Source organism: Saccopteryx bilineata, chromosome 2, assembly GCF_036850765.1.
Source record: "Saccopteryx bilineata isolate mSacBil1 chromosome 2, mSacBil1_pri_phased_curated, whole genome shotgun sequence".
Lineage (NCBI taxonomy): Eukaryota > Metazoa > Chordata > Mammalia > Chiroptera > Emballonuridae > Saccopteryx > Saccopteryx bilineata.
Genome location: NC_089491.1, coordinates 234,343,184 through 234,359,199, shown reverse-complemented (window position 1 = coordinate 234,359,199; position 16,016 = coordinate 234,343,184). Strand labels below are relative to the sequence as shown.

The 16,016-nt window shown below is 47.7% G+C and overlaps 1 protein-coding gene across 3 annotated transcripts in view; it reads right to left on the bottom strand.

The window, feature by feature from the left end:
* Positions 1 to 6,847, bottom strand: part of PKNOX2 (PBX/knotted 1 homeobox 2) — a 262,352-nt gene extending 255,505 nt beyond the window's left edge. For all 3 annotated transcript variants that reach the window (XM_066259631.1, XM_066259633.1, XM_066259632.1), the window contains exon 1: positions 6,767 to 6,847. The gene's annotated coding sequence lies outside the window, so the exon portion shown is untranslated. The remainder of the gene's footprint in view (positions 1 to 6,766) is intronic.
* Between the last annotated feature and the right edge of the window lie 9,169 nt (positions 6,848 to 16,016).

Genomic DNA, 16,016 nt, shown 5'->3' with positions numbered 1-16,016 from the left:
AAACTGCACGTCCCCTGAGGACAGGTCTATTTCTATCATGGCCCTGCCGGACTCTGCACGCAGCAGGCAGCTCCAGGCCACACGTGACCAGTTGTTTGTTCAGCACTTGCTGATGGTGCCAGTACTGTGAAGAGGCCAGGCCATGTCCTCGGGAAGCAGAACAGAAAGGGGCTGTTCAGCTGGGTAGCCCAGCCACTGGCGCTTCAGCCCAACACCCCAGGGCAAAGAACTGGCAGAGCTTGTCCCATGTGCCAGACACCGTGCAGTGGACTTTATAAATGCTCACTCCACAATCCTTTGAGCTTTATACTTCTATTTCCCGCTTTATATGTGGGGAAATTGGATCAAAGATGTTAATCCACTTGTCTAAATTCATCTGACTAGTAACTAGCACACCCAGGCTCTCGATGCAGTAGTATCCAATTCTAAGCCCACACTCTACTCTGTCTCCGCAGCAGGCGAGCTCTTTGAGGACAGGGACTTGATGATTACACATGTGTGCTCATCTGTTGTTGCTGCTGTATCCTCAATGCCTAGGGCCGTGCCAGGCACACAGGAGACACTTTAAATACTTGCTGAATGAAGAAACACCATGGTGCCTCTGCCCAGCAGAACAAGACAAGGCTTTATTCCAGGTTTCTGGGCTCCATTTCCAGGAATCTTGGACAACTATTTGTTCCTTCTCTCCACCTAGAAAGGTACCCAATATATTAAAGTTCTTCCAAAGGCCTTGCGAAGAATGGATGGGTTTACTAGGCATAAGATGGGATTGGGAGTGGCAGCATAGGCTGAACACAAAAGACTAGCTCCCAACGAGGTGGAGAATTTAGAAGTGTCCTCAGTGCTCTGGGACCTGCTGATCCTGGGCCACTCTTTGGTCCTTCCCCAACCCTGGGGCTCCCTCAGACCCCCACTACTTTGACTGAGCTGTACTGAAATTGGCCACATTCCTGTTAAGCAGAGAAACTAACAATTACGCCACCCACCCCAGCGCCATCAGAACCCTCAGTCTGCTGGGGCCCCGGGGCCAGCTGCTTTCCTCCACATTCCAGCCAAAAATAATACGAGAACGAAGCTGTTTGGTGGAGACTTAATCTAATCTTCATTGCTTCAGTTTTAAAATATCCTGCCTGGTTTAGGGTTTCTTATTACACACAGGGATGTGTTTTTAGTGAGATAGGTCTTAGCAGAACCTCGTTCGTGTAATTAGAAACCCAGGCAGACAGGGCCCGCAGTGAGGCTTCCAAGCCAAACAGCAGGTCCCCCTGAAGACACTCGTTTGCAGCAAGCTCACACAGCAAGTTCTTCTCAAGCATCTGGAGCTTGGTTCTCCCTCACTGCTGGGGCATGTGGAAGAAGGACTGAACCTTTCCACTCTCTCAGCAAACTGGTTGCTCCTTCTCCCCTCAATGGGACTCTCACCCCCAATCAGAATGGAGACCAAGATGTTGCCTGTGACTGCAGGAGGCTACAATGGAGGGAAAAATTACTCCAAGAAGTCCCCACAGACAAGGGAGAACTAAAGGCAGGCCTTCTACTGGAGCCGCATCTTCAGAATCAAGGCTGGCTTTAAAAAATCAGACACCTGAAGGAAAAAAGTGTCCAAGTACATATATGTTTGCATAAGTGCCAGTTTCTGGTCCAGAATCTGCTTTAAACTGCCAGCATGAAGACTTCTAAGCGAGGGTCAGGCAGCAGCTAGCTCTGGACCAGCACCTATCCCCCCAGCCCGACCAGAGGTCACAACCTAGTTGGTGCTTAGGCCTCATCTTCCCAATGGCATAGAAAAGGCGCTGGGTTTCTGATAGGTCAGATTCTGTGTTCAACTGATGCATGAAAGCTATTCCAGGTAGCACCATTGGGAATAAGCATGCCACTTCCCCCTGCGTAGCAACTTAATTGTCCCTCCTGATGACGTGCAGGTGGTGTTTGGAATCACAGCAGGGTTTTCAAATTCTAGGATGTAAAGAAAGGCAGGAGATCTACCCTTTCACCCAAGTCTTAGAACTCCTGAGAACCATGGGGAAAAGCTTTGGAGCCAAACAGAGAAAGAAAACACACTGAAGATTGTGACTGCTACTCAGAGGCCTTCCCTCCCCCATTCCCTTTGTTATTTAGAGTGCACCCAGTATGATTCGTGCAGGATTCACTCCTCAGAGCCTGAGGAGCAATTTGTGTAACAACTCATTTAAGAGATGGAGAAACCAAGTTCGAGAAGCTAAATGACCTGCTGGAGTCCTGTAGCCAGACAGTGACAGGGTATAAAGCTGCCCAGCCCCCAAATTTCAGCCCAAACACTAGCTCAGCATGCTGACCTGCCAGCCTTGATTATCTCCTTCCTCCATTCCCACCAGGTATTAGGTTTAATTAAATTAGCAGATCCCCATTGCAACAAGCTGGCCAAGCAGCCTGGCCAGAACCCAGCCAGTGTGGCTCCTCCCTCTAAATTCTGCTTCTCGATAGAATTCAATCTTCAATAAGTCATGAATCTCACGTGAAGTGTTTTATACAAAGTGTGGTGTGTTGGCTAGAATCAAGGCTAACGGTGGGTAACTGACAATTCACTTTCACCTTTTTCACACTCTGATCTGCATTTTGTTTGATCAGACACTCTGGTTCCCATGCCGTCACCTCTAGCAATTGCATCACACATTTATATATATCTCAGCATCGCAGGCCTTGTGCCACACAGCCTAGGAAAAGGAAAACTTAGAACAGCATTTCTCACCTTCCTCAAACTAATTTAGAAAATGTGCTCCAAATTAAATAAATCAGAACAAAAGTCTAAAATTGGAGATAGAAGGGGGGTGCTAAATAAATAGCATGGAAATCTTGCAACATGTTGGAAGCCTATAAATTTTATAAGTTGTTTCTTTAATAAAAAACAAATTCAATTGCTAACAACACAGTATTATTAAGCCACTAACATTTAAAAATCTAATTTGGCCTGCTCTGCTGCTGTTCGCATTGCACACTGCATTCACCTAAAGTAAGGAAATCAGGTTGATGGGTTTGGTTTGGTTTCTAAACCAGGCTAATAGAAGCCCCTTTAAAACTCAACCTTTTTGCTTTCTAGGCATGCCTTGGTCCCTAATGAGTTACAGCCCCAGGTTGAAGATGGACATGGCAGAAAGAAATTTAACACACACCCTGGTGCACCCATAAACATCAAGGCCAAGGGAGAGGAGGTATGTTTTCAGTTAAGCTAGAACTCCATGAATTCAAGATTCTCCACTCACAAGACAGTAATTCTCCTTATTTCATCACTAACTTACTTCAAATGTGTTTATACAATTTATTGCTACTGAACTTCCAGGCAACTGGTGTAGAGTTAATGAAACCCAGCTTGGAGAAGCTTTGAACAACTAACCGCAGTTTAAACGGTTATGACATGCGGTCAAAGCCACAGCCCAGCCTCACTGCAGTTTCTGTGTTAGGACCAAGTCAAAACCCTTGTCATCTCACCTTTTGTGCCAAATAGATTGAAAAAGGAAAAAGTGCTGAAAAATAGCTTTCTACATTTCTTCTCAAGGTTTCCAGACTTTCTCCCTGACATTTTAACACATCTATCTTACTAAAAGCAAAGCAAAACCCCACCCCCAAAACCCCGAGTAAATATTTTAGTTGCAGTTTGATTTGGCAGCCAGTTGAAACCCTGAAATCCAGTTTGAATTTAATGGAATAGGGTCAGGCCTGTATAAAGCAATGTTGAGAAGGGATGTAAGGGGGAAGCACCATGCAACATTTAAAGTCAGACTCAATGGAAGTCCAAAAGGCGAGATAAGAATGTATAGATGACACTGGACTGGGAAAAAAGTAAACTCGTCTTCCTGAATTACTTGGACGTTGATTTTTATTAATCCTTATTGTCACCGGGTGTTTTACCCCAAGTTCTGTCCATGTGGGAATTCAGGAGTCTCCTTCTTTTTAAACAGGCCCATTTTGGAAGAGTAAAGGGGAGGTACTGGACTCATCATGGCCCAACAATAAAAGCTCCTTTTGAAAGCAGCACTTTCATTAACTTAAAGCAATCTATAGACTTAAAAGCAGAGAGCAGTAAACTCCCAGAAAGGATCATAAAACAGCCAGTCTCGAGTTCGGTACACTTCAGTGCAATTTGCGCGAGGTATTTTACTGTGAGCGGTGGCCGGCCCATCTCTCTCCGGTAACCCCCTGCCCTTTATTCGAAGCAGCTTCTCTTTCTCTCGGCTTTCAAGCCTTCGGAGCTCACAAAGGGGAGGCGGGGACCGGGGAGTCTCCATGGGGTCACGGCTCCCTCCCGCATTCAGGCTCCCGGCGGGAGAGAGTGTAAGAATTCCAAGCCTGCAGAACAACAGCGGAGCTCGGCCGCCAGCTCTCGCCGCGCCCTGGGCCGCCGGCGGCCACTCGCGGGTCGTGCGTCTTCTGTGCCCCGGAAGCGCGGCCTGGCAACCCCGGCGAGGGGCGCGAGGAGTGCGAGGGCTGGGAGGTCCGGCTCAGGATTGCAAAAAGGACATTTCAAGCCTCCCTCCCTTACATCCCCCAACGCACTGATCCCCTAGCTGGCCAGACGGCCAACCTCCCTCCGAGGTCGGGACTTCTCCCTTTCCCGAGCTAGGCCTGAATCTGGGGCGCGGGTTCAGATCCATCGTCCAGGAACAGGAGACCCCTCCCTCCCCCCAAGGTCCTGAGGCCTCGCGACGGCCAGAACGGCAGAGTAAGCCGGGGGTCTAGGGGTTAGGCTTCGCGTAATAGATCTTTTTGTGTTTGAACACCATCATTTTCTGTTTGGGGGAGGAGGTTACCTAAATCTGACTACAATGCAAAGCTTTTGGCTTCCACCAGTTGGAAAGCATTTGATATCCGAGAAGTTAACATGCCGGAGAAGTCCGAGGACAAGAGCGTGAGCGTAGGGAACCCCAAGCTCCCCCCTCTCCGAGGCGGAACATCGCTCCCACGGCCCCGTGAAGGGGCTTCCCGGCCCGGAGAAGCTCAGGCAGCGCCTGCGTGTCCAGAGCCGGCGGTTCAAGTTGGGCGCCCCAGTGGAGCCCTCCGGGTCCTCCGCGGCAGCTGGGACTTCCCGGGCGCGATGCGGCACCTCGCTGCCGGCGCCCCTGCGCAGGCCGCGGCCCCTGCGGGCAGCCAGAGCCCATCCCGCCACGCTATTCCCGCAGACTCCCCAGTGACTCTCGGAGGCTTCGGATCCACCTCGAGCCCTGAAGGCTTTCCTGTCGCTTCACCCAGAATGGCCCCTCGATTTGTCCGCTTCCCGGAATCTTTCTTTCGCCTAGGACCGGGTACTATGGACCTCAAGTCCTCTCCTCCAGATCCTCTTTCCGGAAGAAGCAGCAGAAATTTGGGGCTCGTCTGCCATGACTCGGATCAACTACTTTCATTGCCTACCCACGGAGCGTGGGGACCGGCGCGCTCCACTAGCCACAAATTTCAAGAGCCTCAACCCCGATAAAAAGCTGTGATTTGTGCCTAAATACTAAAAAATGCCATCCGTTCCTCCGACCCCGGCTTCAGATGTAACCCCAGGCCCCCAACTCCCACCTCCAGGCCCTTGCTCTGGCCGGGGTGTACATTCGATCCCTAAACCACTCAGAGGCCCTTCAATCACGCTTCTAAAATCAGCCAGGACCCTGTAACCGAAACTCCAGCCTGGCCCCGAACCCCAGCCCTAATTCGGGGCTGCTGCACCACCTCTCCTAGCTCTGCCGCACGCCCATCCTGAGCCTGGGTCTTCCTGCTGCGCAGGCACTTCTGAGACCCCAAAAGGGAAGCCTGCTTCGCCCGTTTCTTCCTCGGGTTCGGGGGCTTGGGAGAGCCCGCACATCTAACCCGAAAGAGACGCAAACTTTGCGCAGACTCGAGACCCTGCCCTATTGCCCTCTGCTTTCCAGCCCCTCTTTTACGAACTCGTGCCTGAAGGACTCGATCCAGGAGGACTCCTTACTCCCAAACCTTGCAGTGGGCCCCAGGCCTCCCCCACCTCACCAAGGACTCCCAACAGTCCACCCAAAGCCCGTAATCCTACAATTACCGCTCCTTGCAGAGCTGGGGCCCCTAAACTGGCCCCGGGGATCCCAGCTTCCCTGACTCGTGTTCCGAAGTCCCCCCGATCCGCCTGCAAACCCTACTCGCCCAGGCCGGACGTGGCGGTGGCTCTGACTTAAGTCGCCCCGCCTGAGTCTGGGGTTGCTCCAGCTTCTAGACGCTCGAAGGCAGCCCCAGGCTGGTGGAGCCAGCAGCGCCAACCCAAAGGGCGCCCGAAGCCGGGAGAAAGCGAACCTGGAGCTGGCCTCGCCGGAGGAGCGCCCAGCCCCAACCCGCCCGCACCAAGCTCCGGCCCGCGCGCTCGTCCCTGCTCTCGCTCCCGGCGCGCAGCTCCCCGCCCGCCTGCCCTCTCCCGGGCCTCGGGCCCGGCGGTCCTCCTCCCGCGCGGACAATGCGCGCCCGGCCCCTGCCCTACGGGCTAGGCAGCGGGCTGCGCGCAGGGCGGCCGGACGCTGGACCGCCTCCTCCCCAGCCTCGCCCCGCTCCACGCTCGCCGGCGCTTCCCCAGCTTTTCCCTGCGCGCTCCCTCCCCGCTCCCCGCTCCCTCCTCCCTGCCGCCTCCCTCTCTCCTCCCGCTGCCTCCCTCGCTCGCTCTCCTCCTTGCCCTGTCGCAATGAATAATACTCCGGCTTGGGGACCGGAATAAAACACGCGCGCTCCGAGGCAGCCGCCCGCAGCCGCGCCGCCTGCAGAAGCGGCTCTGACATGGAAATGAATGACAGCTTACCTGATGCCAATCTTCATCAGACTGACACCGGCGTGACAACACAGCCTATACTTCCCAGCACTGCTCGGGACGTCAGCGCTCAGGGACCCGCCCCCGGCCCCCCCCCCCCCCACCCCTTCCCCACTCCCCCTCTCCCCACCCCCACCACCCCCACCCGCTCGGGCCCGGCGCTTTCCAGGCGGAGGAGCTGCCGGAGTGTCTCCCTCTGCTGGAGACTTTTCAGAGACACCGGGAGTGGGCCTGCTGCGGCGGACAGAAAGCCTCAAACTGTGCGGTTGCCTCGGACGTGGGAACGCAGCGGCCCCCAGAACCTCGGGAACACTGCCCCTGCCCCATCTCCAAGTCTTCTCAGCAAACCACCCAGGCAGAGCTCTAAGACATCCTGTGCTGAACGGATGGAGATGAGGACCCCAAGAAAATTCCTCAGAAATTGCAAAACTTAAAACTGGCAAGAAATCCTTTTCTCCACCCCAACTTCTCCCCCCACCCCCACTCCGCACACCACCACCACCTTATTCCTGCCAGGCTGGCCTCATTTTTATGATTGCATTTGAATAATTCTCGTTATCCTAGTCCCGGAAAAGGTGTTCAGATAACACTCCGGTTAGTTATTCCTATTCTCAAGAGCCTTTTCTGCAGTGGGCTTCCTGGAGCGTTTGTTCCACAGAGGGGGAGGCTGTGTAGTGGGGTGGGGCAGAGGAAGAGATAAAAGGGTGTAGAGGCAAAGTCAGTAAATCACCTCTTTGCAAATAACAGACAATTCTGTTCTAAGCACCGCTGTTTTCATTCTAAAAACTCCCAGGGTTCTGGGGGGCCGGGTGGTGTAATATAAAGGGAGACCAGCTGGGCTGTTTCAGCTTGGGCCTGCTGGAGTAGTTTCTTCTACTTTGGGGAGGACATTAATTTAAGTGCCTTCAGAAAGGAAGACCAGTGCAAGCATGTGCCTTCTTTAATTCCACAAATATTACAGTCCTACTAAGTGTAGTGTAAGCACCCAGCACCTGCAGATGCTGGCTTGTTTGCTTCAGAACCCCGCACATGGTCCCTTGCGTAAAGGGACTAAGAGGACCCTCCTGCTGCCTTGCAGTTTGCTTTTGGCTCCCCGTAGAGGGGCCATTTCAGCCACAGTCAGGCAGCCATTGATCCTCTGACCTCAGACCAGGCAGGGGGCCTGGATAAAGCCTAGACAAAGGCGCTGATGAAAGCAGGGAAGCAGAAAGTGAAACCCAAGCTGGCCAGGTTTTCAGTAAAGAATCTGACCCCAGAAGTTGAAGGCTGCCCCTTCTCTCTTTCCAGGCCTCTGGGTGACTCCTCATCTGCCCCCATCAGGGGCAGGGTTGAGAGCCATTAGCATTTTATGGCTCAGAGCATGCTATTGTGACCATTTGCATCACATCCCATATACACTAAATACTGTTTGTCCAGATCCTCCTATTCTCCCCAAATTTAAACTCCAAAGTTGCTTGTAGAAGAAACTCTTCCATTATAGACTGAATCCTCTCACCTTCACATAGAATCTCCAAAGACTTTGCTAGGTGGATTTATGTCACCCCAGCCTCTGATCTGTGGTCAGAGACTCTGGCTGCTGACAGTATAATCGCTATTATATATTATACATTGTATAATAATATAATAATAATGAATGCACTTGCCCTTTTTATGTAGTACAGAAATGGCTAGATTCTCCAACCCAGAGGCTGGAGGTCAAGCTGCCATAAACTCCCAGAGGGAAGCTCTCTTCAGATGCTGGAGAGGGAAGGGAGATCCATTTGCCCTTTCCTGGGACCCCTACAGGGAGGGTTTCCCCGCTTTCCCTGGGCTCTGAGAGAGTTGCAGTAGCCTGAAGAGTCAGAGGGGAGAATCTGGTTGAATGTAAATACTTAACCCCATCAGAGAGGTGTCAGGGAGTCATAAATAGTATTGCAGGCAACAGCCATGCATCACTGACTCCCAGTTGTCACACCCCTCATTTTCTGAAGTCTAGTTTCATGCCTAACTCTTTCTTGAATCAGGAGATCCATTGTCATGAGACGTTAATTTTTGGAGTCTTTTAAAATTCTGAAATTTCTAATAATCTTTTTATGCTTTAAAATGCATATTGTAATTTTTTAAACTATATCATTTTGACTATTTTTATAATTTACAAAAGCTTAGAAAATGATTATCTAAATGTAATCATCCTTCTTATAATCATTCAGAGCAAAAATTTGTCCTGTATCCACTGGAAGGTCAGCTGTAGGCTAGTGCTAAGGATAAAGAGGATAAGCAAAGATGTTCACGGTCAGCTCTTATCCTCAAGGAGCTTTCATTCTAGTGGAAGAAAACAAAGCTGTAATATATAAAATATTAAATAATAATAATGCAAGAATCCAACAGATGAAACAAGCTAACAACTGATTAATGAACAAATTCACAGTACGTCAAATTTCATGAGTTCCATACCTGAATGTTGGCTCTGTCAGTGAGTCTAGAATTCACTTCAGATATCTCACATCCTCTCCCCTGTCACACTTCTGAGAATGAAAAAGAGGATGGAGAAGGGCCACGTGTCAGGTAAGTTGCCAACACATCAACATTATAATCAAACAAGAGTTCCTACCAATGCTAGTAATCACTCTTAAATGTTGGCATTTCTTTTTTCTTTTTTTTTAAGTGATAGGAAGGGAGATAGTGAGACAGGCTCTGGCATGCACCCTGACCAGGATCTACCTGGAAACCCCTGTTTGAAGCCAATACTCCAATGCTCATCCAACTGAGCCAACTGGCTAAGTGTTGACATATCTAAGGCTTGGTTGTTGGCCTTCTTTTCACTCTATCTGCACTCGATTTGTCTTTAGCATAAGCAGCCCACACAAGCCCAGGTTGTCTCCTCTGAGCTCTGAACATGTACAATCAATGGCCTGACTAATGTTGTCTGTGTCACTCCATGAATAAAAATTTAAGACCTTGTATTAGCCTGCTCTGGCTGCCATAACAAAATACTACTGACTAGGTGGCCTAAACAACAGACTTTTTTTTTTTTTTTTGCAGTTCTGGATCTTGGAAGTACATGATCAAGGTGCAAACAGGATTAATTTCTAATATGACCACTCTTCCTGACTTGCAGATGGCACCTTCTTACATGGCCTTCCCTCTGTGTGCACCAGACACTTTCTTCTACTGTCTCTCTTCTTTTAAGGGCACCAATCCTACTAGATTAGGGCTTCACTCTTATGAAGCCTCTATATCCAAATACAGTCACATTGGAAGTTCAACATGAGAATTTGCAGGACATAACTTAGTCCATAACTCTGTCTAATTACTAGTTCTCTTTTTCTCAACCTAACTTTTTAAATAAATTTTGATAGATTGTGAGTTCCCTGAAGATGGGGAATAATATTTTACTTCATCCCAGAATCCTTAAAAGCTGGGACAGTGCTCAGTCCAGAAAACATATTAATAAAATACTATTGTGTTGAACTGAATAAAACATTTTTCCATCATTGCCTAGTCCTAGTTAAGAGACTTATCACCAGTCAGCAGTAATATGTTGATGATTTCTTAACTGGTCTAATGCATCCAACATCCTCAATACTTCCAACACAATATCACCAGAATGTTCTTCCTAAACATAGATTGGATCACACCTTGGTTTCTCCTCAGTGCCTTTCCATTTTCTATAAAATTTCACCTAAGATGTTTATTGAGCCTTATAATACAAAGGAGAGCCTGGAATACCACCTTCCTTAGCATGGCATTCAAGTGCCTCCTCCTCATCTGGCCCTGATCTACTTTTCAGGCTAATCTGCTGATACCTCCCAGCTCCACCTTCTGGAGGTTCCCGGTGCCGGCCCTTGGGTTTTCTGCATGGGAATCTTTATAGTTCAGGGCTTCTGGTTCCACTCCTAGAGAAAGTGGGTCTGAAGAAGGCAAGTCACAGACTGGGAGAAAATATTTGTAAAAGATATATTTGATAAAGGACTGTTATCCAAAATATACAAAGACCTCTTAAAATTCACCAATAAGAAAATGAACCACCCAATTAAAAAATGGGCAAATTGCTGAATCGATACCTCACCAAAGAAGATGGCAAGTAAGTTTATGAAAAGATTTTCTGTATCATACGTCACTAGGGAAATGCAAATTAAGATGAGATACCACTACACACCCATTAGAATGGCCAAAATCCAAAACACTGACAAAACCAAGTGCTAGGAAGTATGTGGAGCAACAGGAGCTGTCATTCGCTGTTAGTGAGAATGCAAAATGGTGCAGCTACTTTGGAAGACAGTTTAGTGGTTTCTTACAAAACCAAACAAACTCTTACCATATGATCCAGCAATTGCACTCCTTGGTGTTCACCCAAATGAGTTGAAAGATCATGTCCACGCAAAAACCCACATACAGATGTTTATAGCAGCTTTATTCATAATTGCCAAAACTTGGAAGCAACCAAAATGTCTTTCAGTGAGTGAATAGATAATTAAACTGTGGTCCATCCAGGCAAGGGAATATTATCCAGCACTAAAAAGAAATGAGCTATCAAGCCATAAGAACACATGGAGGAACTTTTAAATGCATATTACTACATACAGGCAGTTCTGGGTTATGAACAAGATAGGTTCTGAAGGTTTGCTCTTAAGTTGAATTTGTATGTAAGTTGGAACAGGCACATTTACTTATTAAGTGCAACTTAGACAGATGTTTGTCTTAATACAGTATTTATTTTTACCTTTCTGTGCATATAAATCCTAAAACATTTTCAAATGCACAGAACCTAACTCATTCGCAACCTGGGGACTGCCTGAAAAAGAAGTCAATGAAAAAAGTCTGTAGATTGTATGATTCTGACTATATGACATTAAAGAAAAGACAAAACTATGGATAAAAACTATGATAAAAAAGACCCATGCTTTTGAGGTGGTGGAGGGTGGGAAGAGGAAAGAATCATCAAAGCACAGAGGATTTTAGGGCTGTAAAAATCTTCCACATGATACTGTAATGATATATACATGTCATTATACATTTGTCCAGACCCACAGAATGTCCAACACCAAGAGTGAGCCCTAATGTAAACTATGGCCTATGGATGTGTCAGTGTAGATTCATCAACTATAACAAATTTATCACTCTGCCGGGGAAGGCTGATAGTGGAGGAGGAGGTGGGGGGCAAGAGTGTGTATGGGAATCTCCACACTTTCTGCTCAATTTTTCTATGAACCAAAACTGCTTTAAAATACAAAGTCTATTCATTTCTATAATGCCGTCACAATTGAGAGGTCTGGGCACTTCTGTTCTAGACACCCCAGAGCGCATGCGTGCCAGAGCACCATGTGGCTCAGCCCTTTCCGCACTTGCTCATGTTGTTCCTTCAGACTTGACTTCTCAGTCTCCGCTTCCTTCCTTTCCAAAGTCTATGGGCTGTTAAGGCTTAGCTCGAAAATTGTCTCTTTTCAAAATTTTTTTCGCTTCCCCAGCAGAGAGCACCAGCTTTGGAGTAACACAAACCTGGCTCAAATCTTCACCCTGTCAGAAAAAGATACTGCCACTCTCCAAGCCTCGGTTTGTAAAATGACGATGATAATAGTTTTCAACTCCTGAGTCCATGGGGGTTAGATGAAATGATGAAGGCAAAGATATGGCACAGTCCCTGGCGCAGGGGAGGCTCTCTAATAAATGGAGCCATTAGGTTTAATAGCCCTTGCCTCAGGCTTCCACAATACTTGCCGGCACCTTTATTATAGGCTTATTTAATTGGCCCGAGGAAAGGAAAGAGTGCTTAGTGAGAATGCTGTGACAGGCTCTAGGGCCGTAAGCACAGATAATGGGAGCATAGACAGGGAGGGGAGAGGGTTTATGCTCTACCTCGGGCCTCCTTTCTCAGCCTGAAACCAGGTGGGACTGTGTGCTGGGGGAGCCAGGGCCAAGCAAGGAAGATTCTGTTCCTGATTAAATTCATAAGGCACACCCATGGAGACGGGGTGGGGGGCCTGCACAGTGTGAAAACTCACACACTATAATTCCTCCAAAAGGTGGGGCTCCAGGATTCTGCTCTGAGCTGGAAGTTTGGATGTCCTGGCCCTTGCTCATCTCTGATTCAGTTTTTTGACCTTTGAGAAAGCCTCTGTTCCCCCATTCTACTCCCACCCTCCGAAACATGGGGGATGCAAACTGTCCTCTGCGCACACAATAGTCAATCACCTGAGTCATATCTACAACCAGCTTCTCTACTATAGGAGCAAAACAGTACCCAAAACCATTCAAAAGGCCTGTCTTTCTATGGGACTGATGTACAGATGGAAAGTTTCTTCAAGCATTGGCCCTCACCATACCTTACTTCTCCCAATCGCCCAAGACACACATATGCACACAATACACACATTTACACAGACACATATACACATACATACATGCAACACACACACACACACACACACACACACACACACACACACACACACACACACACACACAAACTCTCAAGGGAGCTGCCCGGCCCTAGCTGCAGATGAGAGATTCTGTGAGCTGCAGAAAATGAAAGAGAAGCATTTGAGTGATTCTGCAGTTCTTCCCAGGTTCGAACAAGGGGTGGCAGTGTCATGGCCAGTTTGAGCGACTGAGAAAGAACAATATTAAGACAGAGAATATTTAGACTATAAAATGCTACGATTTAAAAAAAAATGCCACTGTGGGAAATGGCATCCCAAGAGTTTGGCCACAACATTTTGAGAAAAGAAAATATAAACCTGTGCTGTCTAACGTGGCATCCACTATCCACAAGTAGCTACTGAGTACTTGAAATGCAGCTGGTCCAGGCTGAGAAGTGTTGTAAGTGTGATGTCCATAATGGATTTAGAAGACTTAGTGTTTTAAAAAGAATACAAGATGTTTCATTAATAATTAATTTACATAGATTAGACATAAAAATTATAATATTCTGCTTACATTGAATTAAATAAAAGTAGGCTATTAAAATATTTTCACTGTTTCTTTTACCTCTTTTTCTTTTTTTTTCTTTCTTTTACCTCTTTAATGCAGCTGCTAGAACATTTAAAATTACTGTGTGACTTGCATTCAATTTTATCAAGGCATCTCTTCTGGGCTTTGTTTTTGCCCTGGTATAAACTGTGTCTGCATGCTGAAAACTTTGTCATTTATCCTGTGTCACTCTGGCTCCCCAGCTCTTCAGTCTATCCCGCTTGACGCCTACTCCCCTCAGGCCAGCTGGCAGGGGCAGTAGGACACTCAGTCCCCCCTCCTCAGACTGCAGAGGTTGCTCAGCTCTACCTCCACCACCCCCAGAGTTACCTGAAATTTTGGAACTTCTACTCTCTCCAATACAAAGACCTCTTCTCCTACCTGTACCAGAGCATCCGTCCCTGCACCTCTGGTCTCCCATTTCCCTTCAAACACCTCATCACCATCACAGTTGTCACCCCTGCTGTCACCATGCTTTCCCTTGGCCCTATTCACATTCTCACCACCATCTCATCACCACCTCTCACAGAACTGCCCCAAATCATCTGCTTCTCCCATGGACCATCCCATCCCGGTCCGCAGGATAAGCCCTGTCAGCATTTGTGGCCTGTGATGCCAACTAAGCCCTCTGGAGCTGAGGAATTTGGATGGCTAGGCTCCCAACTTCATTCTAGTGGCTAAGACCTCAGCAGACAGAGCAGGGCTTGGAGAAACTGGCCCTGTCATATCACCTTTAGGGCATAGGGAGGAAGAGTGACCAAATGAGGGAGGAAAATAGCCAACTCACCCAGCATGATTTGCTTAGCAAGGCAGAACCAAACAAAGCATCAACAAGAGTAATTGCTAATATGTATTGATTATTCGCTAAGTGCTCCACAGGCATTCCCTGTGAAGCTCTGATAAGGGGAATACCTTGTCACCAGGTGTGAAATTGGGCACTCTGACTCCAAAACCAACACTCCAAACCACTATTCTGCACAGCTTCTTTGTAAAGCACAAGCATTCGCTCCCTCGCTCCGTCATTCATTCACTGGTTCATTCATTCAGCACGCATACGCTGCCAGCCTCTAAAAATCTACCAGTGTTGGCACCTGCTCAGCATCTAGGCTGGCAGGCACATGTGAGGCCCTTAGGCTATAAGGATAAGTAAGTTACAATCCCTGAACTCACAGAGATCTTTCAGGTTTACAGCAGCCAAGAGAGATGTAGGAAAGCCTAACTCTGCTTGCAGATTCAACTCCCATTCTACAGGTAGAATAACTAGGGCTGATAGGAGGGACAAGGATTAGGTAGGCTTCAAATCTCTCCTGTCCCAATAGGGCAAGTAGGAGTTGGCCTGGATTCTCTAACCAAAGTGGTCCCACCCTTTCCTGGAAGTTCTCAAACACCGTGTCACTGCTCTGCTGCAGCTTCCTTGACAGACGGGGTATGTCTTCTTCAGCCATCATAACCTTCACTGGCTGCAACCACAGACACTCTAGTCAAAACTCATCCTCTCCAAAAATTCTACCTAATTCAGGACACCCGTGTCCTGCAACCTTCTGAATTGTGTTCCCACATCTCCACTATAGTAGTATGCACTTGAATGCTGCTGTGTACACACTCTTGTATTTCAAATATGAATGCATTAGCTCCCTGAGCAGATTTTGAACTTCTTAAAGGCAAAAGCTAAGTACTTCTTTCATATCTTACATTGCCCTTCCCACGTCTCAGCATTTGGTAGCAACCTCAGCCTATTTGATTTGCTTAGATTTACTCTGCACAGACGTGTGTGTGTGTGTGTGTGTGTGTGTGTGTGTGTGTATGTCTGGGTAGTATCCTGAATTAGTGTGTACGGAAGGGGTATTTGTGCATACAAGTATCTGTGTGAGCATATGCATGTGTATGTGGATGAATTCTCCAGCTATTAGAGTTTTAGAGGCTTAGATACACATCTGTGCAATCCATCAATTTCCAGACATTATCTCTCATGATCGTTTTCTGCCAAATCTTTGAGTTGCAATTAAGAAAGTAGATAATTTGAAACACTTTCCTCTGCATGTTGAGATGGATTATAATTCTAATTTGATAAAAACTGTTAATGACTCATTAGCCACCCTTGGCTTCTCAGGTCAGCCAGCTTCCCAGGAGCTGGGAGGCATCGATGCTGAAGGCCATCACATGTTACCACTTCTGCTGCTCGAAAACAGAAAGACACAACAAAGCCACAACCATGCTGTAGCCCTTGAATTCTTTTTTTCTTCAGCTCCCAGATTTGGGCATTGATTTTCTTTTTCTGGCTTTGAACGAAGCC